Source organism: Sus scrofa, chromosome 8 (genome assembly GCF_054392235.1).
Source record: "Sus scrofa isolate SSC_HxYL_T2T_F1_AM1 chromosome 8, Sscrofa_HxYL_maternal_Yorkshire_Landrace_v2.0, whole genome shotgun sequence".
Lineage (NCBI taxonomy): Eukaryota > Metazoa > Chordata > Mammalia > Artiodactyla > Suidae > Sus > Sus scrofa.
In genome coordinates, this window is record NC_139390.1 from 77,510,706 (window position 1) to 77,536,471 (window position 25,766).

Below are 25,766 nucleotides of genomic sequence, written 5' to 3' on the forward strand. Positions count from 1 at the left end.
AGGGTTAAACCCAAGGGCCAGAGAGGTGCTGCTGAGAAACTCCGCTGCTGGGATAGAACCGCAGCACGGCCTCCTCCAGTAGGATTTTGCCTCAAGAACTTGAAAAGCCTGACTTGTACCTGAGTCAGCTGTGCTGCAAAGGCCCACGGTTACTAAATTCCTTCCATGGCTCTCTTCACAGCCTCACAAGAGAAAATCATGTGTGATTACTTAGGGACTGCTGCTATCAGACCATGTAAGGAAAAGAATACATTTTTAAACTTAAAATTTTTTTTTTTTTTTTTGTCTTTTTTGCCATTTCTAGGGCCGCTTCTGCGGCATATGGAGGCTAGGGGTCTAATCAGAGCTACCGCTGCCGGCCTACGCCAGAGCCACAGCAACACAGGAACCGAGTTGTGTCTGCAACCTACACCACAGCTCACAGCCAATGCCAGATCCTTAACCCACTGAGCAAGGCCGGGGATCGAACCCGCAACCGCATGGTTCCTAGTGGGATTCGTTAACCACTGCGCCACGACGGAAACTCCCAAAATAATACATTTTTGATTCCTGTTGTCTCTTCTGAGGACAAATGGCAAACTGGCAATTAAAGATTTCTGAAAGTCAGTGAGTATGCTTTTGCCTTTTTCTAAGCTACCTCTGCAGAGAAGGGAGATAGGAGAGAGATTGGAGAAACGTTTAAGCGAGTCTATAGGCACTGATGGTCTTTGCACAACACATAACGTTAATGTTTACCTACTCCAGCAGATGCCTCATGCTGCCATGTAGAACTGTATTAACACCACAGCACTTGTATCTTTGCTTCCCAAAGGTTTAACGTGCTTTAAGGGTGGCCCATTCAAAAGATGTGACCACATCCTGATAGCCACACCCCATGAATGTGACCTTATGTGGAAAAGGGGTATTTGCAAATGTAACTAATTTATGGATCTTCAGATGAGATCCTCTTGGATTTTCAAGGAGATCCTGAATCTAATGACAAGTGCCCTTATAAGAGACAGAAGAGGACATGACAAACACACAAAGACAAAAAGCAGGAGACCATGGGAAGATAGAGCAGAGATTGCAGTGATGGGGCGACAGGTCTGGTGCCATCTCAAAGAGAATAGTGGCTTTGAAAAAAAATTGTTTCTTTTCTTTTCTTTTTCTTTTTTTTCCTTTTGGGCTGCACCTGCAGTTCCCAGGCCATATGGAAGCCCCCAGGCCAGGGACTGAATCCGATCCACAGCTGCAACCTAGTCCACAGCTGTAGCAACACTGCATCCTTTAACCCACTGCACTAGGCTGGAGATCAAACTTGTGCCTCCACAGTGACCCCAGTTGCTGCTGTCAACATCTTAGCCCACTGTGCCATAGCAGGAACTCTTTGTATACTTTTTTTTTTTTCCCACAGTACAGCAAGGGGGTCAGGTTATCCTTACATGTATACATTACAATTACATTTTTCCCCCAGCCTTTCTTCTGTTGCAACACTTTGTATACTTTTTGATGATGGCCATTCTGACAGGTGTGAGGTGATACCTCACTGTAGTTTTAATTTGCATTTCTCTAATAATTAGCAATGTTGAGCATCTGTCAAAGCAGGAGGATGGAAAATATTTTGTTTAGCAAGTTAGTAGCTTGATCTATCAAGACTGGAGTAATGAATCTATGAGCCAAGGACAAGACAACCAAAGGTTGCCAGGAAACCAACAGAAGCTAAGAGAGAGGCATAAAACAGATTCTTCCTCATAGCCCTCAGAAGGAATTAACCTTATTGATACTTTGATCTTGGACTTCTAGCTCCTAGAACTGAGAATAAATTTTTGTTGTTTAAGCCACCCAGTCTGTGATACTTTATTACTATGCCCTAGAAAAATAACACGTCTGTTCAGCCTCTCCGTTTCTTCGGCTCTTTCACTGTGATCCAGAAAAGTTCCTCAAGCTGCTCTCAGAGCTCATTAATTTGTTCTGCAGCAATGTCCATTCATTTGTCACTTGGTCATTTATATTTTCATTTTTAAGATCTGTAATCAGTTCATTTTCATAACAGCCTGTTCTTATTTCATGGATAAAAGAAAGAATTTGGGGGAGTTTCCTGGTGGCCTGGCAGCTAAGGATCCAGTGTTGTTACTGCTGTGGCACAGGTTCAGTTCCTGGCCTGGGAAATTTCACATGCCGTGGGTGTGGCCATTTTTAAAAAGTAAACGAATAATAAATGCTGCAGAGGGTATGGGGAAAAGGGAACCTTCCTACACAGTTGATAGGAATGTAAAATGGTGTAACTACTATGAAAAACAGTATGGAGCCTCCTTAAAAAACTGAAAATAGGAGTTCCTGTCATGGCGCAGTGGTTAACGAATTGGACTAGGAACCATGAGGTTGTGGGTTCAATCCCTGGCCTTGCTCAGTGGGTTAAAAGATCCGGCGTTGCCCTGAGCTGTGGTGTAGGTTGCAGATGCAGCTCAGATCCCGCGTTGCTGTGGCTCTGGTGCAGGCTGGCAGCTACAGCTCCTACTTGACCCCTAGCCTGGGAACCTCCACATGCCGCAGGAGCGGCCCTAGAAAAGGCAAAAAGACAAAAAAATAAATAAATAAAAATAGAACTGCCATATGATGTGATTCCTGCTCCTGGGCATGTATCTAGAAAAGATGACTACTCTAATTCTAAAAGAAATGTGCACCCCCAACATCCACAGCAGCATTATTTACAGTAGCCAAGACATGGAAGCAACCTAAATGTCCATTGGCAAATGAATAGATAAAGAAGATGTGGTATATATGCACAGTGGAACACTACTCAGCTATTAAAAAGAATGAAATAATGCCATTTTCAGCAACATGGATGGACCCAGAGATTATCCTACTAAGTCAAGGACAAATATCATATGATATCACTTATCCATGGAATCTAAAATATGATACACATGAACTTACTTACAAAACAAAAATAGACTCATAGACATAGAAAAAAAAACTTATGGTTACCAAAGGGGAAAGGAGGGGGAGGGATAAATTAGGAGTTTGGGATCAACAAATACACATGACTATATATAAAATAAACAACAAGGACCTATCATATAGCACAGTGAACTATATTCAATATCTTGTAATAACCTATAATTGAGAGGAATCTGAAAGGGAATACATCTGAATCACTTTGTTGTACACCTGAAACTAACAAAACATTGTAAATAAACTATACTTCAATAAAAAATAAAAATAACAAAATACTAGCCCTTGCTATTACCAGCCACCCCACCGCCACCAAAAGAGACAGACTTAAGATGAAACCAGCAACTATATGCCTTTCTCCAGGAGTTGTTCAGAAGAATTAAGGCTTACTGACAATGACTCACATGACTGTTTTCTCTGTTCTCCCGAGGATGATACAAAGCTAGGGAACATGCTAGATGCATAGGCAATAACTAATTGATTACATTCAATGAATGTTGTATGTCACTAGAGCTTAATTTCTGGGAGAAGGTGGCCACACACTATGACCCACCCAGCCCAGCACCTGTTTTCTTGGAACCCTAGGCTCATTTGTTTACATATTGCCTGTGGTTGCTTCCAAACTCCAGAGCAGAGTAGCTATAGCAGAGCCGGCCTGCAAACCCTAAAATATTGACTGTCTGTCCCTTTACAGGAAAAGCTTGCCAACATCACTTTAGTTTGTTTTATTTTTTCATTAAAATATAGTTGATTTACAGTGTTGTGCCAATTTCTGCTGTACAGAAAAGTGATTCAGTTATGTATATATATATATTCTTTTCCATCATGTTCTGTCCCAGGAGATTGGATATAGTTCCCTGTGCAATACAGCAGGACCTCATTGCTTATCCATTCTGAATGTAAGAGTTTGAATCTACTAACCCCAAACTCCCCATCCATCCCTCTCCCTCCCCTCTCCCCCTCAGCAACCACAAGTCTGTTCTCTATATCTGTGAGTCTGTTTTATAGATAGGTTCATTTGTGCCATATTTTAGATTCCACATATAAGTGCTATCATGTGGTGTTTGTCTTTCTCTTTCTGAGTTACTTCACTCTGCAGGGGATAATCTCTAGATGCATCCATGCAGCCATGAATGGCATTATTTTGTTCTTTATTATGGCTGAGTAGTATTCCATTGCATATATGTACCACATCTTCTTAATCCATTCATCTGTCAAAGGATATTTAGGTTGTTTCCATGCCAACACCACTTTAGAGAACCCTCAGGTATGTAAAGAGATTTGGCTTTGTCTTTCTTGGCCTTTGCCTCATTATCAGTGAGGATGGGGAAGGAAGACAGGCTAATGAGTCTTGCTGAGATATTACTTCTGCCTGTGACCACCAGGTGGCCTCAGGCAACTTCCTTCATCTGTTACCCCATCACAGGGTTGTTATGAGGATGAAGTGAGGCCAACCTGTGCCTGGCACATAGTAAGTGCTCAGTAAATATTAGCTCTTGCTCCAGACCTGATACCAACTACCATTCACTTATCACACTTATTCTACAGGTAGACTATTTGGCCTGGGCACAATGAACTGGTTCTTCTGATATTGGCCAGGCTTGCTCTTGCAGCTGCCAACAGCTACAGGTCAAATTTACCTAATTCTGCTTCTGCTGGTTGTCTGATCCAGGATGGTCTAATTAACATATCTGGTGACTGACTCCCTATCACTGTGGCCGAGGGGCCATGTGGCATTTAGTAAGCCTCCTATGCCCCACCAAGCTGGCTTAGCTTTTCATATGGTGATTAGAAAGTTCCAATGAGATTGATATAAAGAAGGCTCCTTAAGGTCTAGGCTTGGAAATGGAACGGCATCATATTCAGCAGTTATTGAAATAGATCACAAGACCAGTTTAGACTCAAAGAGTGAGGAAAGAGCCTCCACGCCCTGATGGGAAGACTGAGAGTCACTTTGCAAAACCACATGCATAGAGAGAAGAAGAATGGCAGTCGTTTACATAAACAATCTACAACATTAAGTTAATCCATCTTAACTTAAATCTAAGTATCAAACAAATATTTAAGCACTTATTATATGACACGGCTTTGCTTCTTTCTTTCCTTTTGAAATTCAAAACTTTATTTGAAAAGAAGCCTTTTTAGAAAGAAATTAATTCTTTTGCTCTTAGTAATTGTGTGTTTGTGGGAGAACATCTGAATGCATGTAATAACAAACCATCAAATTCAGCTAATTGGTCCCCAGTCTTTTCCATCTATAGCCACATGCTGAGCTTATTCTTGAATTTTAATTCCTCTCTAAATAAAACCATGAAGTGGAATTCTAGTTTTCTTTTAAATGCATAAAGTAAAAGGAAACTGTTATCTCCTGTTTTTTTTTTAACGTGCCATGAACCTCTTCACAATGTACTAAACCAAACATTGCAACATATCAATCACACATCATCTTCAAAAATAAAAGAGAATCTTGACTTTTTTCCTCTACTTGACAATAGAAGCAATAAATAAGGATGGGAATTGGGGAAGAATCTAACAATGTCCTGGGATCCCCTAGCCTCCCATTCTTTAAAGGTATAGATCATTAAGTACCCAAATGATTAATATATTCATGCTCAAGCTTACCAGAACAAATCATTTATAATTCTACCCTGGACCATCTAGGTTCATTAGTGCTTTTAAGCAAATTAAAGTCTTCACAGTTCAGGTCCTAAAAAAAGCGTCATAGTCTCTCCTGTTATTTTACATATTAACTTGCCAATGCTTTTGCTTTTTTGCTTTTTTTTCAGGGCCACACCCAAGGGATCTGGAGGTTCCCTGGCTAGGGGTCGAATTGGAGCTACAGCTGCCGCCCTACATCACAGCCACAGCAACGCCAGATCCTTAACCCACTGAAGGAGGCCAGGGATCGAACCTGCATCCTCATGGATCCTAGTCAGGAGCATTACCTCTGAGCCACAACAGCAACTCTGCCAATGTTTTTTTCTATTAGTAGGATTTGGTTTCTCTCCTCCACTCTCAATTTTGGACATAGTATATATCCACCCTCTAAGGCCTGGCTCCGTACTATATGGGATAGCAGAAGAGGATTTTTGAAATGCAACTGGAAAAAAAATGAAAAGACAAGTGACTTTTAGCATAATAATAATAATAACAAAAATAAGATATGATAGCAAACACTTTAAGTCACTTAGAATGTGCCATTTGCAGCAACATGGATGAACCTAGAAAATTATCGTACCAAGTGAAGCTAGACAGTGTAAGAAAAACATCACATGATATCATTTAAGCATGGAATCTAAAAAAAAGAAAAAAAGATACAAATGACCTTATTTGTAGAACAGAGACAGACTCCCAGGCTTTGAAAAATTTAGGGTTACCAAAGTGTACAACTGGGGGTGGGGGATGGACTGTGGTTTGGGATTGGCATGTGCACACTGAGGTGTTTGGAATGATTGGCCAATGGGGACCTGCTGTACAGCACAGAGAACTCTACCCAGTATTCTGTGATAATCTATGTGGGAAAAGAATCTGAAAGAGAATGGATGTGTGCGCATGTATAACTGAATCACTTTATTGTACAGGAGAAATTTTCACAACATTGTAAATCAGCTATACTTGGATAAAACCTTTAAAAATAAAAAAATATATGTATTTACTCTCGATCACCTTCCTTGCTGCTTTGTTTCTGTCAGCTCTGGCATCGAGCAGGGGGTGGAGGAGAGGGTTATAGGATGCCTAATCCCTCAGCATGGCATTTTTTTTTTTTTTTTTGGTCCCTTTCCCATTTCTAGGACCCCTTCTGCAGCATATGGAGGTTCCCGGGCTACAGGGCCAATCAGACCTGCAGCCGCCGGCCTACACCAGGGCCAGAGCAATGCGGGATCCAAGCTGCGTCTGTGACCTACACCACAGCTCATGGCAACATCGGATCCTTAACCCACTGAGCAAGGCCAGGGATCGAACCCACAACCTCATGGTTCCTAGTCAGATTTGTTAACCACTGAGCCACGATGGGAACTCCTCAGCATGGTATTCTATACCATATTACCTGGAACAAAGGAGTCCATTTTAAGGTAAGGGAGGTTCGACAATGACCTCAGGATTCACTAGTCCTACTACATACCCCATTACCAGCAGCAGACGGCCAGAAAGAACAATGCAGAGCCTACAGAAAATGCAGATAAAGAGCCTGCTTGGGATACACTGTCGGAGCCCTGTTCTCAGGTTCAATATATGCACGGAAAGAGAGGCCAGTATACGGTGTTGTGTCCCCAGTAGCTGGACCACGCAGATCTAGGAATCAAGGACTGGAAGAATTGCTCCTCCCACCCTCACTCTCCCAGGCAGAATTTCTTTCTTTCTTTTTTTTTTTTTAATTTTTTATTACTCAAATGAATTTATCACATCTGTAGTTGTGTAATGATCATAACAATCTGAATTTCTATTTCCTGTCCTGAAAATTCAAGCTCTGTTAAGGTAGAGTGCCTATTTGTCTTTGGGGGCAGGGAGCAGGATGGGGGGAGGGGGCATGGAGAACACATCCACCAAGTGACTTGAGAAAGATTTTGCTGACTTGGAAGCCCTGACTGTTAGCACCTTAGGGCTCCTTGTGTCCATGAACCTGCAGGCAGAGGAAAGGTACTTCCCACTGAGCTTCTCAGTACTGATGACCATGAGGCGTTCAGGTTGCAATTGCACGAGAAGACAGAAGGGATTCTTTACAAAACCCAGGGGAGTCAGAAGGTCATCTCTTAATACTTAGATGGCTCAGTAATAACTGTTCACGGGTAGGGACGTGACGCTAACTCCTACAGACCCTAAAGACAAAGCAACTAAGCACTCAGACCCCTTAGGGAGGAAGGGCTGGAATTCCTACCAGGCTAGCAGCCAAGCCCAGCCCATGTGCTTGCCTTGGGAGAAGGAAATCTAAAACGGGTGGCTAAAGATGCTGGCGATGGCTGTAAATAGCTATCAATTATGTCCTTGGGATCAGCTACAGCTAGAGGCTGCTGCTTAGTTTACTAACCCGCTTTCAGTGTTCATAGGCCATCACAGGCGACGGGGATTCTGTGACCAGTTGAGTTCATACCTCCCCTCTCAGAGACACTATGAGAGCATCTTGATCTGGTAAGAAGGCCCACTGCTACAGTGTGAGAGCCAGAGCACAGTGGACGGTCCCACAGCATCTCACAGACAGCTATGCGGTTCCCCAGACCTGTTCAGCCTTGTCTGCCCCCCAAGCCCCCGACCACATCACTGTTCAGCCTTGTTAGCTGCCTTGGCTCCTCCCTGGTGAAGGCCAGACTCTCTACCAGAAGCAACAGCAGCTCAGGGGCTCGGATCCAACCCAACTAAGACCCCCCAAAACTCTAGCTTCTGCAGCAGCTGCCCACAGAAGCCAAAGAACAAGCCCAGAGCTGCAAGGGAGTTAGTTCATGGCCCGTGGGGCAAACTAAACAGTCAGAGACAGAAAATGGGCAAGAATTGTCAGGAGTATTCCTCTCCCTCCCTTTCTCTGAGGCTCCATGGTCCTTTCTGGTTTGGCTGGAAGCATACCACGTGGGTGAGTACCCGGGTGTGTTTTCTCACACAGAGCTGTGGCCCAGCCAGTACCCCCCACTTTATATCTGCTTCCCCTCCCTCCATGCCCCTCCTAGGGAATCTGGGTTGAAAAAGATGTCAGACTCGAGGGGCTCTTTCAAATGATGAGTGTGCCCCAATTGCTACCACTTTGCGATGTCCTTCCAGTTTGTAAGGATGAGAAAAAAACAGAACACCACTGCATAAAACTTAGAAATGTTGGATTTAAGTTTGATCCTAATTCTACTACTTTACTGTGTGATCTCGAGCAAGTCACTGAACCTCTCTGAGCCTCATCACCCCATCTGGATCAACAAAGGATCAGCATGACAGGGCTCTCAAAGAACTTCTTGGGTGACTGTGACACTTGGGGCAATTGGCGTAACATGGCTCAGCCTGTTTCCTCATGTGTAAAACAAAGCTTGTAATGAAACCAGCTTAACCAAAATGCTGAGCCAATGGGCTTAGCCAAAATGCCATGTCAGAACACATTATACAAGGTTTTATAGACTTGCGAGACCTGCCTCCCAGGTATGTTTGGGGAATTCAATGACATCATCTCTCATAGAAACCACTTGGAAAGTCTCTTATCTATTATTTTCAGTTGGCGAGGGGAAAGAGGTAAAAATTCCACACCTTGAAGGGTGCTTATGAAGACTCACTGGCTTCTCCAGGCAGCTGTTGGAACTGACCAGGTGAGGTCTGAGCACCTGAGCTGTGCTGACACATGGCGTAGCTGTGAGATGACTTGGGTTTTTTTGGGATGTGGGGTGTATCATGTTGTCATTTATGTCTAGTCATTCTTCTCTTCCCTCCTGATAGATGCCAGGACCTTTACACCATCTGCTTGACCCAATGAGTTGACTTTGTTAACACAGACTTCCGCCCACAACTCCCCCGCCTCCCACCAAAACCAATCATTTCCAGCTTTTCCGAATTCCACCCCGCACTTGCACTGGCACTGGCTGCCCCTGCAGAAGGCAGATGTGGCAAGTAACAAAAATAATATTGATAATGTTTCCCTTCTCCATTCAAGCCTTTATTTGAAATAAACACTCCAAAGGCCCCAATCTGAGGAGGACAGCTTCTTGCCCAAGAGTTGAGAGGACAGATTCATATCAAGTGACCTTGGTTTGCCTGACGTATGACTGAAAGTAGCCCCCTGTGTGAAATCGTTTAGAATGTAAAGAAAATGGGCTTAGCCAAAATGTCATGTCAGAACACACTGTAGAAGGTTTTATTGACTCGTATGAAATCTGAGTCTGTTAGGCTCGCCAAGGACCCAAATACCCTGGTCATCTGAGAAGCAAGCATTCATCTATCCCTCCAACAAACAACTATGTGAGATGGAAACAGACAAGCCCCAGATTTTACAAAACATCCAGCTTCTTCGGTAACACTATCAGAGCAGCTATACTTCCTTTGCCCTGGACACCTAGTTCTGTTCTCATCATCCATGGCCTCAGAGTAGCTAACAACAGCAAAAGCCGTGGGACCCTTGGAATCCAATGCCATTGTGATTCATCCAAGATACTGCTTTAATGGCTGCTGAATCAAACACCAGAGTCCACACTGACCCTGTCCAGTTCTCATGACCACACTGACCTTGCCCTGAAATCCTCCAAAGATGTTTATCTCCCCAGCGGTCCCTCTTTGGAGATTGATAATTACCACGAAACACTGTGATTCCTACAATTAATGGTTTATAACAGACAGCCAGCTAATACTGATTTCCACTGTTGGCCCGGATTAAAGGCTGCCTGTTACCAAGAGATGTTGGGGCGATCTCTCCAGGTAATTAATGTTTTCAGGCACTTGTCTGGAACACAACAACTAGAGCAGAAGTTGCTGTGTAATTGCCATTGTTTACCACAAATTGCAAGGTGCTGTGACCACTTCATCTTTATCACTGTGATCACTGCCGTCGCCAGCATCATCCCAGTTATCAATCATTATTAAATGCCCACTTAAATGGACTCTACTTCCCCATGTTCTCATGTGTCCTACAGCACAGCTTGCCAAAGACTAATCACAAAAAGAGCCCACCAGTGTCTTCATACTGCGCCAGTATTTTTTTAAAAAGTAATCATTTGTCCTCACTTTTGGAATCTCAAAGTACAAGAGTATAAACACCAGCAAATTGCCTCCTTCTTTGGTAATCTCTACCTTTTGGTGTCTGACAGGTACAGGCTCTCTAAATATGTGCTAATGAATGAAAGTGTGGATGAAATTAATAATCCAGGATGGAGAAGTTTGGAGCAAAAATATCCAATGAGATTCTGAGGCTCCGGGTGATAAAAGGGAGATTAAAAATTAGCTGATGTGTCCTGCGTGGTGGGCATTCAGGAGCCTCTTCCATCCAACCATGTGTCCAGGGAAAATCAAGTCGCATTTTTCCCTTTAAAGGAAAAAGAAATCACAGGTAGGCAGCTGCTCAGAGGCTCTCTTGAGCATCATGTGATCAGACATTGTACTATTTAAACTTTTCCTGTTGAGACCCAACTGATGACTGATGCTCACAAATGCAAACTCCTCTCCTGGATGTGTCCCAGGTGGAATGTAATCCCCTCCACTTTCCTCTTCACAAAATAATGGATTGTAAATATGGGCTATGAGCATGACTGTAGGGATGAATTTCTTCCGATTTTTTTAAGACAAAAAAAGTAAACTCTTGGTGTTCCTGTTGTGGCTCAGCGGTAACGAATATGATGAGTATCCATGAGGATGCAGGTTTGATCCCTGGCCTTGCTCAGTGGGTTAAGGATCTAGTGTCACCATGAGTTGTGGTGTAGGTTGCAGACGTGGCTCCAATCCCGATCCCGCGTTGCTGTGGCTGTGGTGTAGACCAGCAGCTGCAGCTCCGATTTGACCCCTAGCCTGGGCACCTCCATATACCACAGGAGAGGCCCTAAAAAGATAACAACAAAAAAAAAAGATAAAAATGTCTTCCAGGGTAGAGGTTGAAAGAGCAACAGTAACTGTAACGATCAATAGTATTGATTTACAGAGCAGAAATGTCATGAGAGAGGAATCTCAATATGGAAAATTTAAAACAAGGGTCCAAGAAAAATACGACAGAGTTCATCCACATTGTCTCTATGAAAAGCATAATCTAAAGGGCAAAAGAATTTAGTCAGGAGAAAAACATTCTATGATAAGGGGCAAGGCTGGCTTATCAAAACCCACCATAGCTATGAAATATCTCCCAAGATCATACTATTCACTTTACTCAATATCTGTGTACTAATCCATGAAGTATCTGGTTTTTGTTTTTGGTTTTTTTTGTTGTTGTTGTTGTTGTTGTTTTGGTCTTTTTTTTAGGGTCGCACCCTCAGCGTATGGAAGTTCCCAGGTTAGGGGTCAAATCTGAGCTGCACCTGCCAGCCTATGACACAGCAACAGCAACGCCAGATCCAAGACACATCTGTGACCTACACCACAGCTCACGGCAACACCGGATCCTTAACCCACTGATCAAGGCCACAAATCGAAACCACATCTTCATGGATATTAGTTGGGTTCATTACCGCTGAGCCACAATGGAAATCCACCCCCCCCCTCTTTTTGGGAAATCATGTATTAGTCACTTTCCTTTAATATAGTATAGCGAACACATTTTGAGTGTCTTCTGTGTACCAGGCATCGCATTAGGGATCCAAGATAAAAGGATGAACAAGAACTAATCCCTATGTTTGAGGTGGAGGGTAAGTAAGAGAAAGGAGATGAGAAAGATCCCTGAGATTCTGACTTGAGCAACTGGTGGATATAAGAAGAGGAGCAGGAGAGGAGATGGGACAGGAGGAATTCAGTCTGAGACATTAGATGAGTTAGGGATGCCTTTAGTGGCAAGAAACAACCTCAACCTGCAGCATTTAAGCAATTGACATTTACTTAATTACCACAAGATGAAATCTGGAAAAATGCAGTCCAGGTCAGTGCAGTGGTCCAACAGTCCTTAATTCCACCATCCTTGGCATGTTGGCATTTTGTCCTCGTGCTTGTTACCTCATATTTCAAGGGGCAGAGTGTATGTCAGCTATTCGACTAAACTGCCATTTGTCACCTTTCTTTAATCACAATAAGGAGTCTCCTAAACTCCAGTATATCAAAAATCAATGCTGACATGAAAAGCATTAATTCAACGAGGAGGATAAGTACCAAAAATGCATAAGCCTATTCTTCACTCTCCACCCAGTTATTACACAGATGGTGAGAAAAATGAAAATATAGCCTTGATTGCTAGTTAGATCTAAATTATCTCCTAGTTCCAGAAACACAAGCATGCATTAAACATGTAAAAATCTAAAAAATAATTTGCAAATAGCATTTTCTTGGGGAACCTTGGATGGTCCAGGAGGCAAGGGAGGAAACAGCACTCTACAGATTATCTCCACTGTACCTTTCACATCCATTAGTTACAGCCATGGTTGCACCTGTTGAATATAAATTGCTTTATGAACAGCTGTTTCTTTCCAAAAGTAAACAGGCTAGCTATTGAATTACCCATCTAGTCTGGGGCTTGCTGGATAGCATAGCATCTTTTTTTCCCCAGATGGAAGACGATACACATTAAGTTTGTTTATGTATATCAAACATAGGAGAATAAGGGTTTTTCCCAGACAACGAGGTTATTTTCCGTGACTACTTCCCATCAGCCTCCATAAATTCAAGAACGAGATTTGAATATTTATCATTAATGATTCATTAATGCTCAACCACTTGAGGAAATTACTGTCTTAAGGTACATAAATGTTCGCTGGAATGTGTAAACAGGTGAGAAGCCTAATTCTATTCATTCTAGGAAGTTGCTCTTCTCTTTATCAACGTTAAAGATTTTTTTTTTTTTTGTCTTTTTGCCATTTCTTGAGCTGCTCCCGCAACATATGGAGGTTCCCAGGCTAGGGGTCCAACTGGAGCTGTAGCCGCCAGCCTACACCAGAGCCACAGCAACTCGGGATCCAAGCAGCATCTGCAACCTACACCACAGCTCACAGCAACACCAGATCCTTAACTCACTGAGCAAGGCCAGGGATCGAACCCGAAACCTCATCGTTCCTAGTGGGATTCATTAACCACTGAGCCACAACCGGAAGTCCTAAAGATTTTCAAAGTAGAATTTCTATTTAGGGTAGGAGGATAAGAGGCAAAAATAAAAATAAAAAACACATCCTCCATAGACCAGGATGTTTAGTCCCCTAGAGAGGACAGCATCCTCTAGAGAGAGACCTGGGCAAAATGGTAAAAGAAAAGCCCTGATTTCTGCCCACCACCCTTTTTCACACCTGTTCACCCAAAGGGCATGCAAACACACACCACACATACACAAACTCCAACACACCCTAGTCAGCCTTCTTTGGATAACCCCCTGTTCCTGAAAAATCAACCCTACTGCTTTCCTCGAACACTCTCTCTAAACTCTTAGTGTCCTCAGTATCTGATCTACCCAGAAGCCAGAAAGAAAGTTAATTGTCTTGGAGAACAGACTAGTGGTTGCCAAGAGGGAAGGGGAGGGAGTGGGATGGACCAGGAGTCTGCGGTTAATAGATGCAAACTATTGCATTTGGAGTGGATAAGCAATGAGATCCTGTTGTGTAGCACAGGGAACTATACTTAGTCACTTGTGATAGAACATGATGGAGGATAATATGAGAAAAAGGGTATATATATATATATATATATATATATATATATATATATATATAAAACTGGGTCACTTTGATGTACAACAGAAATTGACAGCATTGTAAATCAACTATAATAGAAAAAATAAAAATCTTACCCAAAAAAAGTTAATTGTACAATTTCCACCAGAGGGAGAAAGATTAACAGGACTTCTCTGAAGGGCAGCTGCATTTTAAAAGAATGACTTATTCCAGACACAGAGAAATCTAACAGTAGACCCTCAGGTAACATGTGCTCTATCAGACGCTTCCTGATCTCTTCAAATCACAGCTTTCTCTTCTTACACACACACACACACACACACACACACACAAGTTTGTCAAATGTTTTTACAGTTCTCCAACTAAGGCATTATGGCCAAAACAAAGACATTCCACAATATATCCAGAGAACATGACGAGCTAAAAACAAGAGTTTTTTGTTTTTTGGTTTTTTTCCTCTTCAACTGCTGAGCAAGGTCAGTTGATGCATAAATTTGACAGTTCCTTCTGGTGTGTAAACTTCAAAGGCCTATGCCATTAAAGAGTCATAGGACCAAATGGAACTCTCAAATACATCAAAAAGATTCTCGAAAGAAAGAAAGAAAGAAAGAAAGAAAGAAAGAAAGAAAGAAAGAAAGAGAGAAAGAAAGAGAGAAAGAGGGAGGGAGGGAAGGAAGGAAGGAAAGAAATAAAGAGAAAGAAAGAAGGAAAGAAAGAAAGAAAGAAAGAGAGAAAGAGGGAGGGAGGGAAGGGAAGGGAAGGGAAGAAAAGAAAAGAAAAGAAAAGAAAAGAAAAGAAAAGAAAAGAAAAGAGTGTTTGTGGGTTTGCTTTTTGGAAACAGGATATGCAAAGAAGCTCATATGGGGGAGTCTGGTTTATCCAGTCCAATGAAGAAGAACCTCAGAGTTAAACCTGCAAAAGCTGTGACGCTAGACATCCAGCTGGTTTTGGAATAAGGCCTTTCGGGTAGATCTGGGCAAAGCTTTCCAAGTAAAGACGACGATGAGACAAATGCTCTGAGCAGGTAATGAGTTTGACTTGCCACTGAAACAAGGAGAGAGCAAGAAGAAAAATTACAGGTGAGGAAGCAGAGCCCTAGAGAAAAGCCAGAAAATGCAGGGCTTTATAAGCTGATGGTCTGACACCCAGCTTCTCAGTATCCATCAGACGAAATATATATTATCAGTTAAGTTCCTCGTAAGAAACCAGAGACTGCTATGGATCTTAGAAACAGGGAAAATTAAATTCAAGGGATTGATTAAACAGGTAATTCAAGAGTCCAGAAAGCAAAGAAAGAAATGACGAGGCCACAGCAGGAATCCACTACCACCCTGAGCAGGAGAAATTGTACAAGCATATGGCATCATCAGAGCCCAGAAACACAGGCCACTGGAAGAATTGGGGCCATTGTCCATGGAAGCTGGGCATCGTGAAGGGAGCTGCTTTATGGGAGGTGAGCCTCACTCGGGATGGAGCAGGAGAAGTAATAACTGACTTCTCCCCTCCTCTTGCCCTGTGATCTTCTGCCGGCACCTCCCACTGGCCAAACCTATCTGGAGATAGCATTTCCTGGGATACAGAGCAGAGCAGGCAAGGGTGGGAATTGGATCATGGAGAAAACAGGTCAATGGCAGGTACATGGTTCGGCTCTGAGAGGAAGACAAAATTCCCCCTGCCCTTACCTGATCTGACCACACAGCTCTCCAGCAAGTCCTTTCTTGTTGATCTGACTGCATCTGTCTGACCACACCACTTAGGACACAACTAGAGCGCACGCAGGGCCCCCATCCATCACCAGAATGATGGATTTTGCCCAGAGGTCCATAGGTCTCCCTACAGAACCCATCAGCTGCTATTTCTTGTGGATGGAGATGATGGTGCCTGCGGATGCAGATGGAGGTCAAACTTAAAAACCAGTCAGTTTGGGAGTTCCCCTCATGGCTCATGGGTTAAGAACCTGATCAGCTTCCATGAGGTTGCAGGTTTGATCCCTGGCCTTGCTAAGTGGGTTAAGGATCTGGCATTGCCATGAGCTGTGGTGTAGGTTGCAGTCACGGCTCAGATCCCACTATGCTGTCACTGTGGCGTAGGCCGGCAGCTGCAGCTCCAATTTGACCCCCAGCTTGGGAACTTCCATATGCAGCAGGTGTGGCCCTAAAAAAAAAGAAAGAAAAGAAACAAGCAAAAACAGTCTAAACAAATGTTGGAGATTCTCTAAAATCATTGACGGCACCAATTAGTTCTTTTATTCTCTTTAATAATATCAAACTGATTTAACTGTTCCTTCCCTAAGGAACAGCATCGTCACTACTTTTGCCAGAAATCTGGGGGCCAAGCTTCTCTGTTCTTTTTCCCAAATAATGGTTACAAACTTAAGGCAATGCCTTTTCTAAGAAAGTGCCTTTTCTTCAGTGCTCTCCTCTGATGGGCTTTTTTCATCACCACATCCACCTGTACACATTTTTGTTTACTATGAGGAGGACGCTGTAGAATCTTTTTTTTTTTTTTTCCAACAAACTCTCAAATCACGGGCATGTTGCCCGTGCGATACATTTGCTCTTCTGTCACCTCGCATAAGTGGGTTGAAATGACTTCTCTGATGAGATGCCCACAATGCGTTTTTCCCTGGTGCAGGTGGAGGCCAGGGGGTCTGGAGGGGAAGCAAAAGCAATGCTGTGAGATTGAAGCCCCTCCCGGGATCCTGTTTGCATCTCCTTCTTAGTAAGTCAGTAGCCATGACAACCTCCAGGGAGCCTGGGAAGGCTTGGAAGCAGCCTGCATGGGCTGTGTGTTTCGCTCCATGGGCCTCCACCAAGAGGATTCAAGTCCTGCATCTAACGGAGGCACGGGCAAGAATCCAAACCTCTTCCGAGGCCAGTCTTTCCTCCTCACGGCAGCTGTGGCTCAGGGCTGCTGTGGCTGCTGCAGACTTGACTCTGACCCAGGTCTGTGGTGCCCATTGCCATGCTCCCTCCTTGCCTCCTGACTATGGCTCCCACTTGCTCTCATGGTTCTCGGAATTCGCACTGGGTTCTGACCCAGAATGCTCTGCCTTGGGTCCCCGGGTCTGCCGTGACACTCTCCGTCCTGGCTCCTGCCTTGTGTCCTCTGACCTACGACTGCCCAGTTCTTTACACACATCCCTGGCTCCTTCCAACAAGAAACTGTCCCTTGCCACTACCAGTCATTTACGTGCTGGGGCCAGAATGCTAGTTGGATGAGGGAGTTCGCACTACCCCATGGCTGGAAAGGAAGTGTTCCTGATGAAGCATTTCCATCAGCTGAAATTAGACTTGGCCAACCCATCAGGAGCACCATCCCATAGGCAAAAATATAGGTGCTTGGCTTTAGACCGAGACTCCCAGGTATGACCCGTGGCAAATTATAATAGAATACATGGCTAGAAAGACCCTTGATCACATAAGTCCTTAGGTGAAGCTTTCACCACTTGATTGATGGATGATTTTTTCCTTGGCCATGCCCACACAGCAGGTGAAGCTCCCCAGGCAAGAGACTGAACCCAGGTCACAACAGTAACCAGAGCTATAGCAGTGATGAACGCCGATCCCTAACCCACTGAGCCACCAGGGAACTCCCGCATGATTTTTTTTTTTTTTTTTTTAGGGCTACACCTGCAGCATGTGGATGTTCCCAGGCTAGGGGTCAAATCAGAGCTGCAGTTGCTGGCCTATGCCACAGACACAGCAACACTGGATCCGAGCTGCATCTATGATCTACACCACAGCTTGTAGAAATACAGGATCCTTAACCCACCAAGCAGGGCCAGAGACCAAACCCACTTCTTCATGGTTACTAGTCAAGTACTTAATCTGCTGAGCCACAAAGGGAACTCCCCTTGTTTGGTTGGTTTTGTTTTGTTTTGTTTTTTCAAGATTTTTAAGATCGCAAAACTCAGTATTACTCATTTTTGTCTTTCCAAAAATGACATAGATCCTGACACATGATGAGAACCAAAAGTTTGCAGGTAGAAGGAAGGAGGGAAGGGAGGAAGGAGGGATGGGAAACTGGTTCCTACAAAGACAACCTGGGGCACATACTAGTCAGGTGCAGATGGAGGTAGAACTATAGAGATGAAAAATTGCTGAACCTGGAGCCAGCAAAGCGCCAGGAGCTCTAAACCTGACTCTGCCACCAACGTGCCATCCAACTGTAAGACATTCTGGCCCAAATCTCTTTGTAACTTCGTGGTCTGAGAAAAGGAATCCAGATTTCATCAGGGTTATCTGGACACTCCGGTCCCTTCTGAGTTTCCCGGAACTTAACCGATTTTAAATTATGCTTGGCTCTCTCCGGACAGATCTGTATCCATCTGCTCCAGGGGGCCCCTGAGTTTGGGGGCCACTCCTCAAGCTTTGGATCTTAGATATATGACTTCAACTTGTCAAAGGCCAGCCAAACCTCCTAGTCAGCTCCACGGCCAAGGAATCTCTTCCTCACTCAGGCATTCTTCTCCCCTCCCCTGGTATCCCCTCTCCAGGGGGTTCTGGAGAAAGAGCCCTAGAAGCTTCAAATCGCCACTACAGATGGCCCCAGACCTGAAAAACAGGAAATATCAGGCTCTGGGCTTTGAGGTCTCCCCCTCCCCCTGTTCTCTAAACTGCCAACAGATCTATAATTTCCCTTTCAATTTAAACTTCTATTTAGTGTTTCCTAGTCTTAGGTTAAAATGACTTCCCTGTTCTTGGAGTTCTCTGAACAGTTTTCTGTAAGCCATGGGCAGCAGGAAGGATAAAGAACTCATGAAGAGAAGCTGGAGCTCATCACAGAGGCATGAGGCTGTATTTCAGAGATGCCTGATTTCACCTACCCTAGAGTAGGTCCTGTTGAGCCTCTTGATTCCCACTTTTTTTTTTTTTTTTTTTTTTTTTTTTTGTCTTTTTGCCTTTTTGCCTTTTCTATTCTAGGGCCGCTCCCGCAGCATATGGGAGGTTCCCAGGCTAGGGGTGGAATCGGAGCTGTAGCCACCGGCCTAAGCCAGAGCCACAGCAACGCGGGATCCGAGCCAAGTCTGCAACCTACACCACAGCTCACGGCAACGCTGGATCCTTAACCCACTGAGCAAGGCCAGGGATCGAACCCGCAACCTCATGGTTCTTAGTCGGATTCGTTAATCACTGCGCCATGACGGGAACTCCTCGATTCCTACTTTTAAAAGACATTTCCAGAGGAAAACATTCATCAACTCAAGGCAGAAAGAAAACAAGGATTTATAAGCCTTTGTTTCTCCGTGTTCAACTATCTCTCCTCTCTCTGGCTGGGTGGTGACCCTCCCAGGCACACAGGGGAGTAGGTGGTGCCCATTTTCAAGCTTCACAGCAGGTGCCCCTCCCCCTCAGCCTCAGGAGAGTTTTTGGGTGCACACGACTTTAGGTTATGAGGAGGGTGCTGCCCTACAGCCCCAGAACCATAAGGACAACACTGAAAGCCCAGTGGCACAGACATCCATGGTATGGAAATGGACAGCGCTCATGTTTGTTTGATCTATTCAGGATTGTTAAATTACATTAAATTTGGGGGGGGGGATTTCCCGTCGCGGCTCAGTGGTTAATGAATCCGACTAGGAACCATGAGGTTGAGGATTCGATCCCTGGCCTTGCTCAGTGGATTAAGGATCCGACGTTGCCGTGAGCCGTGGTGTAGGTCGAAGACGCAGCTCGGATCCCGCGTTGCTGTGGCTCTGGCTTAGGCCGGTGGCTACAGCTCCAATTCCACCCCTAGCCTGGGAACCTCCCATATGCCACGAGAGTGGCCCTAGAAAACGAAAAAGACCAAAAAATAAAATGAAATAAAATAAAATCTCTAACTTTAAAAAAATAAAATAAAATAAAATAAAAATAAATTTGGGGGATTATTTGGAATCCTGGTCCAAGGTCAGTTCTGAAGCCCATCTATGCTCAGATCCCCATCCTCAGTCAGTGAGATGGAGGAAGAGGGCAGGACGGACCTGTGATTCAGACCCATCCCAGGCTCACAGTGTGTTCAAGATGCCAAGTGACTGCAGGATAAGAAGGCTCACCCCCCACCACTGCTCCCAGCCAGATCCCTCTCCAAGCCTCCTGGGACCCTTGCAGCTCCCTGCCTGCAAAATACAGCACCTCACAAAAGCTTTCTCCCTCTATCCCAAATCCACACCCCCATCCTGTCCCCACTCAGACCCAGTCCAGTCTTAGCTGACTTCAGGTGCAGACTCTTTGTTTCAGACTCTGTCCTTGATTCATTGCCAATCCCCTCTGGACTTCCTATTTTGGACAATTCCTGTGGGTCTTGGACTATCCTTCAGGCTGGCTGTGCCCAAACACTAAGTGGCTCTTGTCACCCCATAGACTTGGAGGCTATCAGCCAAATGCCATAAACTTGGAATGCAAAGAAAATCTGCTCTTTGACCCACTGTGTTCTCACTGGGATTTTCAGAACTCCAGGGGTCCCACAGAGAAACCTCCGTGGTCACCCCAGAGTCAAAGGAGGGTGACAAACACGATGAGTTCTAATGGAGTTCCCACTGTGGTTCAGCGCGTTGGGAGCCTGACTAGTATCCATGAGGATGTGGGTTCGATCCCTGGCCTCACCCAGTGGGTTAAGTTTCCGGCGTTGCCATGAGCTGTGGTGTAGGTCGCAGACGGGGCTGGGATCTGGTGTTGCTGTGCTGTGGTGTAGGCCAGCAGCTTACAGCTCTGATTAGATCCCTAGCCTGGCAGCCTCCACATGCCAAGGGTGCAGCCCTAAAAAGAATTTAAAACAAACAAACAAACAAGATGCGGAACAGCCAGTTCACCTTCACCCAGAGCAGCTCTCTGACTGGCCTTGCATGTTTGCCATTCCCATACAATTTTATTTGAAGGAAGAGTTCTGAGTTTATAAGTTGTGCAAACTTCCTCAAGTTTATTATTATAAACCATTTGAATTATGACACTTTTCTTCAATTTTTAATGCTATCGTTTCTCTTCATTGTTTAAGAGCCCAAAACATCTCCTTAGTGGATGTGGAATCTTTCACTCACCCCACCTCAAGCGCAAAGCCAGTTGTTTGAAATCATTGCTGAGAGAGATCAGTCACCCCTGTTTTCTCCTCATTATCACCAAAAAATGCCCAGTTTTCCTCAGCAGCCTCTCTTTAAAGTGTCCATATTTATAACAACATAATTATAACCCAGGAGAGGGAAATAAAAATGTTAATGACTATTTTTCCTGAGAAACGGAAAGTTATGCAACGTTTGTGAACAAAATGCTATGGAAATGATCTAAAAAAAAAGAGAGAGATGCATTTACATTTGGCATTGACCTTTGTAACAGGCAGCCCTAGCTTTCGCTCAGCTGGGAACAGTACGCAGCTATCTGCAGCTTTCAAGGGCAAATCTGTAAATCCCCTTCATTACGCGTTGCCCCAAGCTGCCAGTGTAATTCTCATCAAAGATGCCACCGCCTCCACTTCTCAAGTTAACACATCTCCGCAGAAGTCGGAGAGAGAGAGTCGGATGTTCTCTTTCTTCCCCCTGCAAACGCGAAACACACGTCGCCCTGAAGGAAGCTTGGTGGGAAAGCAGCAGCCCTGCTTTCCCAGAGTTGGCCGCCGGCAGGGAGAACAGGAGACTCTTCCCCCTCTGGGTTGCCTTGCCACGGCTCTGCATTTCCCAAGCCACACACCTCATCGTGGACGATGTGAGCAAAGGACTCCATGTCCCCGCGGCTGCACATTGCTCCCCTTTTCTCAGTTCAGGGTTGGTGATCCAAAGTTACACACTTGCAAGGAAATAGGACATGTCTTCACTGCCTACAAGTCCACAAAAACAAGCTCCAGCCGGCAGTTCTGGCTCCATTCACTGAAGCCAGCCAGGAAGACCTCCTCACCCAGGGAAGAGGGGCCTCTCTCCCCTCCGTTTCCTTTCCCAGCTGATCTCCTCTTGATTCTTTTCCAAATCCACCACCTCTCCAGACAGCTGCTTCTCTGAGCCCACAGAGTGTAGTAGATCCCTTTAGTGGCGGGAGTTCCTTTTGAGGCAGCCAAAACAACAAAATTTTCTCCGTGCAGACCACTTAGCTTTATCAAAGCATAAATTATGCAGAAGAGACTCCTTGCCTTTTAGCCTATGACCTCCCTCTTCTGTAATTCTTCAAGGGATGGTGGTGTAACTGCACCTCATTTTCCAGCCACCTCAACCAAAAACTCTAGGATTTTTTTTCCCCAGAAGCCATGTTTGATGGTTCTGTGATGTTGGGCCAAAGGACTGTGACTTCATCCCTTAGCTGGCCAATCTACGTTTTTTCAGAGTCCCAGAATTCTGCGGAGTGGTTGGGTGGGGGATGGTATATCTTCCATCCCCGCCCCCCCCCAGCACCAGAGAAGTCCTGCTTTTATCTGTGTAATGCGCTAGGGTTCCGTACCTATGCCCTTAACCAAGGTAGCAGGAGAAGTAGCAAGATACAACCACTTCAGTTTGGGATTAGCAGATGCAAACTGCTAATATATACAGCAGGTCATATATATATATTGGAGTTCCCGTCGTGGCTCAGTGGCTAACGAATCCGACTAGGAACCGTGAGGTTGCAGGTTCAATCCCTGGCCTTGCTCAGTGGGTTAAGGATCCAGCGTTGCCGTGAGCTGTGGTGGAGGTTGCAGAAGCAGCTTGGATCCAGCATTGCTGTGGCTCTGGGGCAGCCTGGCAGCTACAGCTCCGATTCAACCCCTAGCCTGGGAACCTCCATATGCCCAAGAAAAATGGCAAAAAGACAAATATATATATATATATATATAACAACTAATACATATATTGCATACATATATGCAAACATATATACTATAATCCTATATAGTATATATTAGGTTATATATAAACAACAAGGTCCTACTGTATATAGCACAGGGTGTGCCCCCCCAAAAAACTCAAGCAAATTAAAAAATTAATTCACATGGCTGCCGCAACACTACAGCCTCAAACACAAAACAGTCAGGTGCCCTGACGCCTTCCAGCGACAGAAGCACGGGGCTCTGATATGAAGAGCCCTCCCAAGCACCATAGGCTCACTGTCCTGGGAGCAGCCCAAGGGACAGGTAACTGTCTGCTGGGTTCCAGACCCTCCACCAAGTGCTGCATGTGAATTATTTAATTTAATCCTCAAAACACCTGCCGTTTTACAGATGGAGAAGCTGGGGCCCTGCCCCACAGCCCCTCCAGAGACCTAGTTGCCGAATCGCACTCACACATTTTGATGCGATGTGTAGACAGCCCAGGAAGCAGGAGACCCCCTTGCCTCTCCCCACCACCACCCCATACCTGGGTCCTCCCCAGGGTGGGTCCTCTGTTTTCACCCAGCCAGTTGCAGTGCAATCCTTTATCCCATCCCCTGCTGTGCTCTGCCAACTGGCACTTTCAAAGCCCTGGGCACTAATTATAAAGCTCCCATGGGACTTAACATGTGGAATCAGTTTTTTTTGTGTGTGTCTTTTTGCCTTTTCTGGGGCCGCTCCTGCGGCATATGGAGGTTCCCAGGCTAGGGGTCTAATCAGCTGTAGCCGCTGGCCTACACCAGAGCCACAGCAACGCGAGATCCAAGCCACGCCTACAACCTACACCACAGCTCACTCAATGCCAGATCCTTAACCCACTGAGCAAGGCCAGGGATCAAACTCTCAACCTCATGGTTCCTAGTCAGATTCGTTAACCACTGAGCCACGACGAGAACTCCTGGGATAGTTTTGAGCGTGGGAACAAAGGATGCTGCTTACCTTCCATCTGCTGTCACCTCTCCTTCTGTACCTGCCCCCTTCCTTATAACAAGGGTGGCGACTTCGTCCAGCAAGTGTATTCTAGTCATTGGTACAGGGCTTGGGTGCCTTTAAACCAAAGTCTGATTTCACAGCCATGTCCCTATTGTCCCTGAAGAAGTCACCACTGCCTCCCTGCATGCGGCCTCTCTCCACGCCTCCTGCCTCCAGTTGCCAAATGCATCTTGCTCAACAGCTCAGTGAATCCTCGTTGTCTCAATAATCATGGACGAAGGTTTACAGCCCTTTTTGCTCTGGTACAAGCAACTTCCCAGCCTCACCTCCAGCCTCTCTCATGCAGGCACCCTGGACTCTAGCTGAACCCACTCACAGTTCTCTCTGCCAAATTCTATTAATGCTGGCAGTGCTCTTCCCCATGTCATCTCTAGAATTCCCAACACCAAGACTCAGCAAAAATGCTGAAGCTTTTCAGAACTTCCTGAGCTGATTCCCCATCCTGGGTAGGTTTTCTCGGATTGCTACGATTGCCCGTGTTGAGCATCTTTTTTCTTTTCTTTTCTTTTTAGGGCCACACCCCTGCCATGTGGAAGTTCCCAGGTTAGGAGCAGAATCAGAACTGCAGCCCCAGGCTTATGCCACAACCACAGCAATGCCAGATCTGAGCCCTACACTGCAGCTCATGGCAAAGCCGGATCCTTAACCCACTGAGTGAGGCCAGGGATCGAACCCACATCCTCATGGATACTAGCCAGGTTCTTTATAGCCAAGCCACCATGGGAACTCCTGTGTTGAGCCTCTTTTATTGCCTTCATAGCATCCCCGCTCCTCTCTAGCTGCCTCCATTCTCTTCTCACTTCCTTTATCATAAACTGTCTACTCCAAAGCAGACTTTCCTGCGTGTGCACCCCCACTTCCACCCCTCCCCACGACCATCACCACAAAAGCAGCCAACAGAGCCTCTCCCTTCCCATGCTCAAAATCTGTTCATTGAATTTCATTATAAATTGTTGCATTGGGTAAATATACCTGACAGAGCTGCTGGAGTTATTCCTTTATCCTGGGGTTTATCCTAAAGTCTATTATTTTCCTTTTCCTCATTGCACACACTGTCAGGTGGTCATTGCCCCTTTTCATCTGGACACATTTCAGAAGTCTCACATACTGTACAAGTGATTTGAGTCTGGGACTTCATCTAAACAAATTTGTATCCAGGTTGTGGATGCAGTGTTGTGAAGATAAAATGTGAAGGATATTGAGAAATGGCTTTTTTTTTTTTTTTTACTACTGTGTCTGTTCCCAAGCTGGAAGGCCTATGCAAAGCATCAGGCTAGAATGAGCCTCTTTTTATTCCAAAATGTGTCCTATAGTTTTCATGCTTTTCCTGGGTTTGAAAAATGATTACATTTTGATAAAAAAAAAAAAAAGGCCTCTACTTGACTCCAGACTCCAAGGGTAGCGAAATACATCAAAAGAGATGAAACAAAGGATATTAGGACCTCATTTGCTTCATTATGCTAATTAGAACTGGAAAACAAAAAGCACCATTAAGCTTTTTAAAGGTCAACCCACAGAATGGGAGAAAATATTTGTAAATCACATATCTGATAAGTGACTTGTATCTAGAATGTATAAAGAACTCTTACAATTCAATAATAAAAACGACAAATATCTGAATTTGAAAATGGACAGGGAGTTCCCTGATGGCCTAGTAGGTTAAGGATCTAGCATTGTCACTGCTGTGGTGCAGATTCAATCCCTAGCCTAGAAATTTCTGAATGCTGCAGACACAGCAACCCCCCCCCCAAAAAAAATGAAAATGGACAAAGGATCTGAATGGGCATTTCTCCA

The 25,766-nt window shown here is 44.7% G+C and overlaps 1 protein-coding gene across 1 annotated transcript in view; it reads right to left on the minus strand.

The window, feature by feature from the left end:
* RCHY1 (ring finger and CHY zinc finger domain containing 1) overlaps positions 1-25,766 on the minus strand; it is a 112,061-nt gene that overhangs the window by 19,332 nt on the left and 66,963 nt on the right. The window lies entirely within an intron of this gene.